General features: G+C 45.4%; 1 long non-coding RNA gene across 1 annotated transcript in view; it reads right to left on the reverse strand.

Moving 5' to 3' along the window:
* Positions 1–5,750, reverse strand: part of LOC148686306 (uncharacterized) — a 59,829-nt gene extending 54,079 nt beyond the window's left edge. The window contains exon 1 of the long non-coding RNA XR_015949077.1: positions 5,077–5,750. This is a non-coding gene — a long non-coding RNA (uncharacterized LOC148686306). The remainder of the gene's footprint in view (positions 1–5,076) is intronic.
* Positions 5,751–8,272: the final 2,522 nt, after the last annotated feature.

Genomic DNA, 8,272 nt, shown 5'->3' on the forward strand with positions numbered 1-8,272 from the left:
AGCATGTAAAAGGCTCTAACACCACGGGCACTTGTACTGCCAGGGATGGTGATAGGACCAAGAGCACAACCGCCACACCAAGGGGGAGTGTATGGAAAAGGTCTCACGTTCAACCCCAGAATTTTCATGTAGGACTGGCCAAAATTCCTTTCAAAAACCCTGGAGTGCCACTGCCAATCAGTATTGACAATGCTGAGCTAGATAGATCAATAGTTCAAATTGCTATAAGGCAGCTTCCTAGGTTTTACCACCATGCTTTGTTGGTGTCCTATGTTCAGGAATAAGCCAGGGAGGAATGCCACCCCTCCCCCATGATGTTTCACCAGTCCTAGACTTGACCACTCCCACTCCCCCACTTTAGTAGCAGTGATTTGATCTTCCACAGAACGATTTTTTTAACGTGGCCATCATGTGACACAGAGTGACTGATACCAAGAAAATCTAAAGAAATCAAAGACTGTGGTCATTAGAGATGGAGTTAATAGCAAATACTGGACTGAATGCTTTTGAGGGGGCAATTTTAAGATCTGTAGTGGCTGCTCTGGGATGCCCATGAGAAGGAGGAGGACTTTTTTTTATAGAAGATGGTGCCTCAAGGACTGGCGTTTTCCAAGGGCAGGGGTTGGTCAAATTACTATCAAAAGGTAGCAGGGGAAAAATATTACGTCTGGCGTGATACAATTCATTTATGATGTTTATGAAACTCACTTCTTCTCTAGGTGAGGGTTTTTCTTCATGAAGGCAAGAGACTCTTCTTATTGTTCAAAAGGATCTTGGACTCAATATCCCCTATGTATGGTCTCACAAGTGGCAGCAGCATGCAGTTGCATTACCATAAGGATGCTTCCAGGAGAGTTTGTTGCAGAGTCAATATTGCTCATGGATGTGCACGTTTTGCCACATCCACAGCACCAGAATTCCAGCCCAAACTTACTCTTTTTAAAAAACATGGTTTATTTGTATACCGTTTTTAGTGGAAAGGCCCCCATGTGGTGAACAATACAAGTACATAGCGTTGTGAGCAGGATTTGGGGCACAGGCAGTGTAGGGTAGGTCTCTTCTCATTCCTGGGTCTATTCTCATTCCTGGATCCAGCAAGGACTTGATTGTTGAAATAACCAGGTCAGCTTCTTGACAATAGCCCCCTAAGTATGGGTTGTTAAGGTAACAAAGGAAGAGGGCAGGCAGAGTTATGTGTGTGAGCTAAGCTAGAAGCAGGCAGCAACTGGAGAGACAGAGCCATGCTTGATTTCTGTTTGAATCTAAGGCTGTGGCTATGGGGGGGGGGAACTAGACTGCCTTGGGGTATTAATGCTGTGAGCTCCTCCATCATTGGCTCAGGTTGTATATGTATGTGTAAATAAACCATAATATCATGGAGATGCCACCACAGTCTCTGCTGTCCCTCATTCTGAAGAAACTGAATCCTGGATAAGCGCCTGGAACCCCTGGAATCTCACATCGCTCAGAGATTGGGGTGGCATGCAACAATATCAATATACAGGAAACATGCAACAAAAATACAGCACAATTAATACATCAAACAAAACAACACAATAGCAAAGATTTTCAGTGGTCAACGCAAGTAAAATAAAAGAAAGGGGGGGGGGAAATAGAGCAGAACTTTTCTCATTTAATCCGGATTTCCTCTTACCACAGAAACTGATCTGTTATACAGCTGCAATCACAGCTGGGGTGGAAGTTCATTAGCAGAACATTTTTGGCAGGCAATATGTTGTCTCTGTGGTGATGTTTTGCTGGGTGCCATCTATCGCCACACCCCCTACCTCTGTTTGCTCCTCAGGTGAGCACAACCCAGCCATTTTGTTTCCAGTGGCCCAAATGATACAAGAGTGCCTATTTCCACCAACTACTGCAGGGACTCGGGTGGCACTGTGGGTTAAACCACAGAGCCTAGGGCTTGCCGATCAGAAGGTCGGCGGTTTGAACATAGCTGCCAAGTTTTCCCTTTTCTCGTGAGGAAGCCTATTCAGCATAAGGGAAAATCCCTTTAAAAAAGGGATAACTTGGCAGCTATGGGTTCGAATCCCCATGACAGGGTGAGCTCCCGTTGCTCAGTCCCAGCTCCTGCCAACCTAGCAGCTCAAAAGCACATCAAAGTGCAAGTAGATAAATAGGTACTGCTACAGCGGAAAGGTAAACGGCATTTCTGTGTGCTGCTCTGGTTCGCCAGAAGTGGCTTTGCATGCTGGCCGCATGACCTGGAAGCTGTACGCCGGCTCCCTCGGCCAGTAAAGAGAGATGAGTGCCGCAACCCCAGAGTCGGTCAGGGGTCCCTTTACCTTTACTGCAGGCTGGAAGGCACATTCAAAACTTCAACAACCCGGTTGGGCAGAGCTATTCTCCCCAAATCTCCACACAACGAGCATGGAGACTGCAGCTGCAGAACATACATTGAACTTTTTTAATTGAAAAAAAATACAGATACAGAGGTCTTGTGCAAGACCTCTTATTCACTCTTGTGCTAGCCTTGGGGCAGCAGTGGGCATCTCAGACCCAGGAGCCAAATGAGAGGCAATGTGGTGTAGTGCTTAGTGTCAGCCTAGGATCTGGGAGATCAGGGTTCAGATCCCCACTTGGCGTTGACATTCACTGGGTGACCTTGGGCTGATCACTGCCTCTGAGCCTAGCCTACCACATGGGGTTGCTGTGGGGATTAACCATGAGGGGGAGAAACATGTTAGCTATAGCTGGTAAAATTTGCTCTTGATTTTTTTTTAAAAAAAGTGTGCTGTGCCTGCGTGTCTGTAATGGAGAGGAGGAAGTGAAGAGCAGAGAAGGACTGTTTGAGGAACAAAGTAAAACACAACCCAGAGACATCTTGTCAGACTCCGTCCACAAGTGTGGATGGCAAGCAGCAGAATAGCAACAAATATCAATGACTGAAAACAAATGAGAATGCCTGGAAGCTGCCAGGGAGCCTCCTCCCAGTATGGGGCTGGCTGTGCTGCAAGAGGCAAAAAAATAAAATTAAAAATCCCCATTCAGTCCAATGGGAATGCTTTGCCTGTCAGAGCCACACACCAGGGGCCCACACATGACTCATTTGACCCAGGATCACAGCCCATGCTGCTCGGTGAGCTTGCCAGCACACTGGAGCCCTTCCCAAGTCAGAGCCTCTAAAAGGACGATTACTTGGCTCTAATGTATCAGATTACTTTGTTCTTAGAGTTACATTTTAACTGAGAAAGTTTAACAGCGATGACTTATGGGCTTCTACAATTGGCAGCAGAAAAATGAGGAGAGGAAGTAATGGAAAATAACCACAAGCAAGGCCATTCCACGCTATGCACAATTCCTAGGCTCTTTGTCCAAGGGTTTTTTTGGAGGGCGAGGATGAGGGGGTTGGGTGGGGGATTGTGGAAAATATTTTCCAGATACACAGGCCTGGCCTCACGAAGTACTTATTTATGCCAAGTTTATAAAAAGCAGCTGCAGACGGGACTGAATGGAAGGGTTACACTGCTGTCTGCCTTCCAGAATGTGCTTTGGTTCACACCCTGTCCCAGAGAGCAAAGCTGATTTCTCAAACCTCCGTAAATTTGTGTATACAGTGCTACCTCGGTTTATGAACACAATTGGTTCCGGAAGTCTGTTCATAAACTGTAGCGTTCATAAACTGAAGCAAACTTTCCCATTGGAAGTAATGGAAAGTAGATTAATCTGTTCCAGACGGTCCGCGGAGTACTTAAACTGAAGCGTTCATAAACTGAAGCGAACTTTCCCATTGAAAGTAATGGAAAGTGAATTAATCCGTTCCAGATGGGTCCGCGGCGTTCATAAACCGAAAATTCGTAAACCGAGGTGTTCGCAAACCGAGGTTCCACTGTACACGTTTGGATGCTGAAAGTGTGTGTGTGTGTGTGTGTGTGTGAGAGAGAGAGAGAGAGAGAGAGAGAGAGAGAGAGAGAGAGAGAGAGAGAGAGAGAGAGAGAGAGAGAGAGAGAGAGAGAGAGAGAGAGGAAAGAGGGAGAGAGGGAGAGATTGTGCAGATGGGTCCTTTACTGGAAATGTATTCTGCAACAAGTTCTTAACACAATAATAGTGCCTTAGTGGTAGATTTATTCTGGCTTGGTTTGGTATCCTATGCTTCCCCAGTGCTTCCCCATTATTGCTGTCCAGAGGGACTTGAGCACAACAAAAGCAGGACAGAAATAAACAAGAACCTTTGTAGAATAAAAACTTACAGGCTTCACTGATGGGCAGTGAAGCAGTGTGACCATGCCAAAACTTATGCAGGCACAAGCTCTTTTGCAAGTGCAATTGTGTGTGGCCACCCCAACAGCATCACGAGCACAAATCATCAGGAAAGCACAGCAAAAAGGATGTCTGGCGAAGCCCAAGAACTGTTCCTGTAGAAGAAAATTCATCCAAATATACATATTCAAAGGGTTGCCAAGTTTTTTTGTTTTTTACAAAGCCCTGCTCCAATGCCTTCAGCACCAGTACAATACACAGAAATTACACAGATAAAGCATTCCACCACCGCTTTAATTCCATGCTGGAAAATTTCCCAATAGGAAGTTAGCATATTAATCAAATGCACACAGGCTTGCTTAACATCTCCATGCCAAACATCAGAAATAGCATGGTTTCAAATGTGTATCATGAGGTCTGGAAGCACGGTGTAAGGATACTTCCACAGTGTCTCTGTGTTGCATGTGGGATTCAATCACCTGCCAGCCAATTCAGGTTGCACAACTAAAGAAGATGTGACGATCCTGCTGGCCACACCTGCTTCAATAAAACTGGCCATTGTGCAATAAGCAAAAGGATGGGGAAATGCACTGGGAAGCATGGGATAACAATGGCTTGATGCAGCATCATATATATCATATGTATTTATGCTCAATAAACAATTCATTGTGCTGTATAACCTCCCCACGGAACTTCATGCAAATAAATCAGGATGGCCACTCAGTAAACAGGTCATCTGGAAGCAACCTAATAAAGCAAGGGGGAAACTAAAGACACTGTGCCAACTATGATATGATATTCTGCACTGAACAGAGTGTGCCCTGCATAGTCAAAGATAAACAAGTCACTGTTCCTTACCTTCTCACTGTGTTGCTAAGCCCACATTTTGATCCAGGACACTTAAGACGGAATGAATGGACTTACAGGATCATGACTTTAATACTGAACTTGGGACTGGATTACTCTGTACTGTTATTAGTAAAGTTTCTGCAGTTTCCCTCCCTTCGTTTGTATCGCACACTGCAAACGTCTGCTATAGGCCGCAGGCTGAGCCAAGAATCCTTTGGGGTTTATTTTCCATATTTCACTTGGAGTGCAATTCAAAACATCTATCCTGATTCCTGGCCCAGAAGCACAGTATGGCTGCTGTACACAGCAGAAGGTGATGTCAGAACAAGAGTCCCTACAGCAGAAGTTTTCTTTTAAGTTTAGATACCTAAAATGTTCTTGTCAAAGAACAGCAAACTCAGAGCAGATTCCATCGAATTTTGTCCCCAGTAGGCTGGGAGAGAGTGGTGAGATCCTTGGGAAGGAAAGAGGGTGGGATGCAGTCAGTTTGTGTGCGAATATATATTATTGTTTCCAAAGATAAAGCCGCCTTTGCTCAAACTAATTATTGTCTAATGTTTTAAGGTATCCCAGATAGGTGGGCTGAGGTGCCAAAAATCAGGATTCTAGTCCAGGAGCGGGAGACCTCGGGCCCAAGGCAGCATACGGATTTGAACCCCTGTGCTTTGGAAGCACTCGGAATAACAATGCTGAGAAAGCCAACATTGCATCAGAAATATCGGTCAGGACAATATTTCCTGGCAATTGTTTGAGAAAAGCTTTTCTCAGAACTAATTGCTCCTAAGGGGGTTGCATTTACCTGTTTTGGGAGAGGGAGCAAGGATGGATTTTGAACCATTGTTTCCTACAATGAGACACAACGCTGGGAACGGGTCCAAAACTACAACATTTGTAATGGATCATCAAACAATTTCCCCCTCTGTCTTCATAAGGCGGTGGATGAAATTATCAATTCGTGAGAGATAAAGTGGGGGGGGGGTGGGGGGGTAGAGTTTTACAGGAAGGAGAGGAAATAATTTCTCTAACTGCAAGAGTGCCACATTGCCATCTAGTGGTGGAGGTGTAGAACTCCTGCTTCAACCTCCCTGTTTTGGAGTGATCTCTGGACTTGATATATCAAGGTTTATATTTCCAGAAAATTTGGGTATTGTCACATCTTCTTACATCTATAGAATGGGAGAAAAGTAACTACTGGATCTGAATGTTCTTACATTTGTAGTCCAAGTCTTTCACCACTACTGGTTTTATCAAGACTGCCTCACCAGCGGGCACTCCGTTTAAATCCTGGGCTTCTTGCTTTAGGTTTTTTCCTTTCAGGAGTGGTAGCAGCCATGGCTACCCATTTTTAATTTTGTTTCAACCCTGTTACATTATGTTTCCAGTCAGCCTGTAGCACATAATGCAAAGTGAACAAAAGCTAGTGGTTATCAGGAGCCCCTTCAAAGGTCTGAATTTAAAAATTCTGTGGTGAACCAAAACTTGCTTTCCATTCTAGTGACTTCCACACTTCAAGTACAGTACTGTCATATACATCCCCCCCCCAGCCCCTGCCCAACCATCACTTTTTATTTCAGGAGGAAATCTGGTATCTAACCATCACCAAACTGTTCCTCTCCAACTTCGGACTACAACTCCTCGCTGGCTTGGGCTGATGGGAATTGTAGTTCAAAACAGCTGGAAGAGATCAGGGTGGTGAAGATTGGCATATGGTGCCTTGGATAGCTATGATTTCTTGTTCCACCATGACCTATACAAAGGGTGCAGACCAGGTTTTGTGTATACACTTCCTGTCTGCTAAGTTACCTTACAGCCAGCTCAGTCACCACAGTTGTCAAATGCAGTGAACTGGCTCAGATTCTTAAAAGAGGAATGTTGCTAACATTCCTTTGTCCCTCATGGTCCTTCACCCTCCCCTCTGACCATTGAAGAAGCTGTGTAACTTGTGAAGAAAGACCCTTTGCATGAGTATGCAGCTTCTAGACCTGACGTAGCTGGTTCTCCAAAACAAGCTAGTTCTCTTTATTTTCTTAAAGCACCATTATGCCCCTGCCAAAACCTTATTCTTAATAAATTATCATAAAAGTAGATAGTGGGGGGTCCTTGTGTGCATTTGACTGGACACAAAGGGATATTTCCTCCTCATGTGGCTAGGCTATCTGGCTTCATACTATGTGTGTGGGGTCAGACAGAGAAAAGCAAGCTACCTTATGCTCAGGTAAGAGACAGGGGGAAGCTGAATGCTCTGTCTTACTTTGTAAATATTTGCCTTGCACCCTGGGGCTTCACTTTTCCCTGAGGTTAGAGGGAATGGAAGGGGCCTGCGGTGGGAGCCTATTTACCCTGCATGACTGGCCTGTTGTTGAGAAAAGCCTTAGTTACAGCCCATAACATCACCTCTCCATGTAGGGCAGTGGTGGGGATCCTTTGGAACTCCAGATGTTGCTGAACTCCTATCACCCCTAGCCATTGGTCATGTTTGCTGGGGCTGATGGGAGTTGTAGTTCAGCAACATCTGGAAGCCCAAATGGTCTTCACACCTGATATAGAGTTCTGCTGGGCCTGTTACTGTCTGATATAAAAACCCAAGAAGCCTATGCAATCCAACATCCTGCTTTCCACAGTGCCTAACTTTACTGGTCTTTTAAATACTATTTCTATTAACATGAGATGGTAAAAGGTAAAGGGACCCCTGACCATTAGGTCCAGTCGTGACCGACTCTGGGGTTGCGCGCTCATCTCGCATTATTGGCCGAGGGAGCCGGCGTATAGCTTCCAGGTCATGTGGCCAGCATGACAAAGCCGCTTATGGCAAACCAGAGCAGCACATGGAAACGCTGTTAACCTTCCCACTGTAGCGGTTCCTATTTATCTACTTGCATTTTGACGTGCTTTCGAACTGCTAGGTTGGCAGGAGCTGGGACCAAGCAACGGGAGCTCACCCCGTCACAGGGATTCGAACCGCCGACCTTCTGATCAGCAAGCCCTAGGCTCAGTGGTTTAACCACAGCGCCACCTGGGTCCCTAACATGAGATGAGAGCCTGACATAACTCCACAAACTAGAGGAGGCAGGGCATGAGTGCAATAGCCTTTTCCCAATCCTGTTCCCCAGCAGCTGGCATTTATTTTTATTGAAATATTTTCATGGATAACAAGGGTACATATGTCTGTTTTCAACCCATAGAGCCCTTTCTACAGGTCAGTTAT

Source organism: Zootoca vivipara, chromosome 3, assembly GCF_965207765.1.
Source record: "Zootoca vivipara chromosome 3, rZooViv2.hap1.1, whole genome shotgun sequence".
NCBI classification, from domain to species: Eukaryota; Metazoa; Chordata; class Lepidosauria; order Squamata; family Lacertidae; genus Zootoca; species Zootoca vivipara.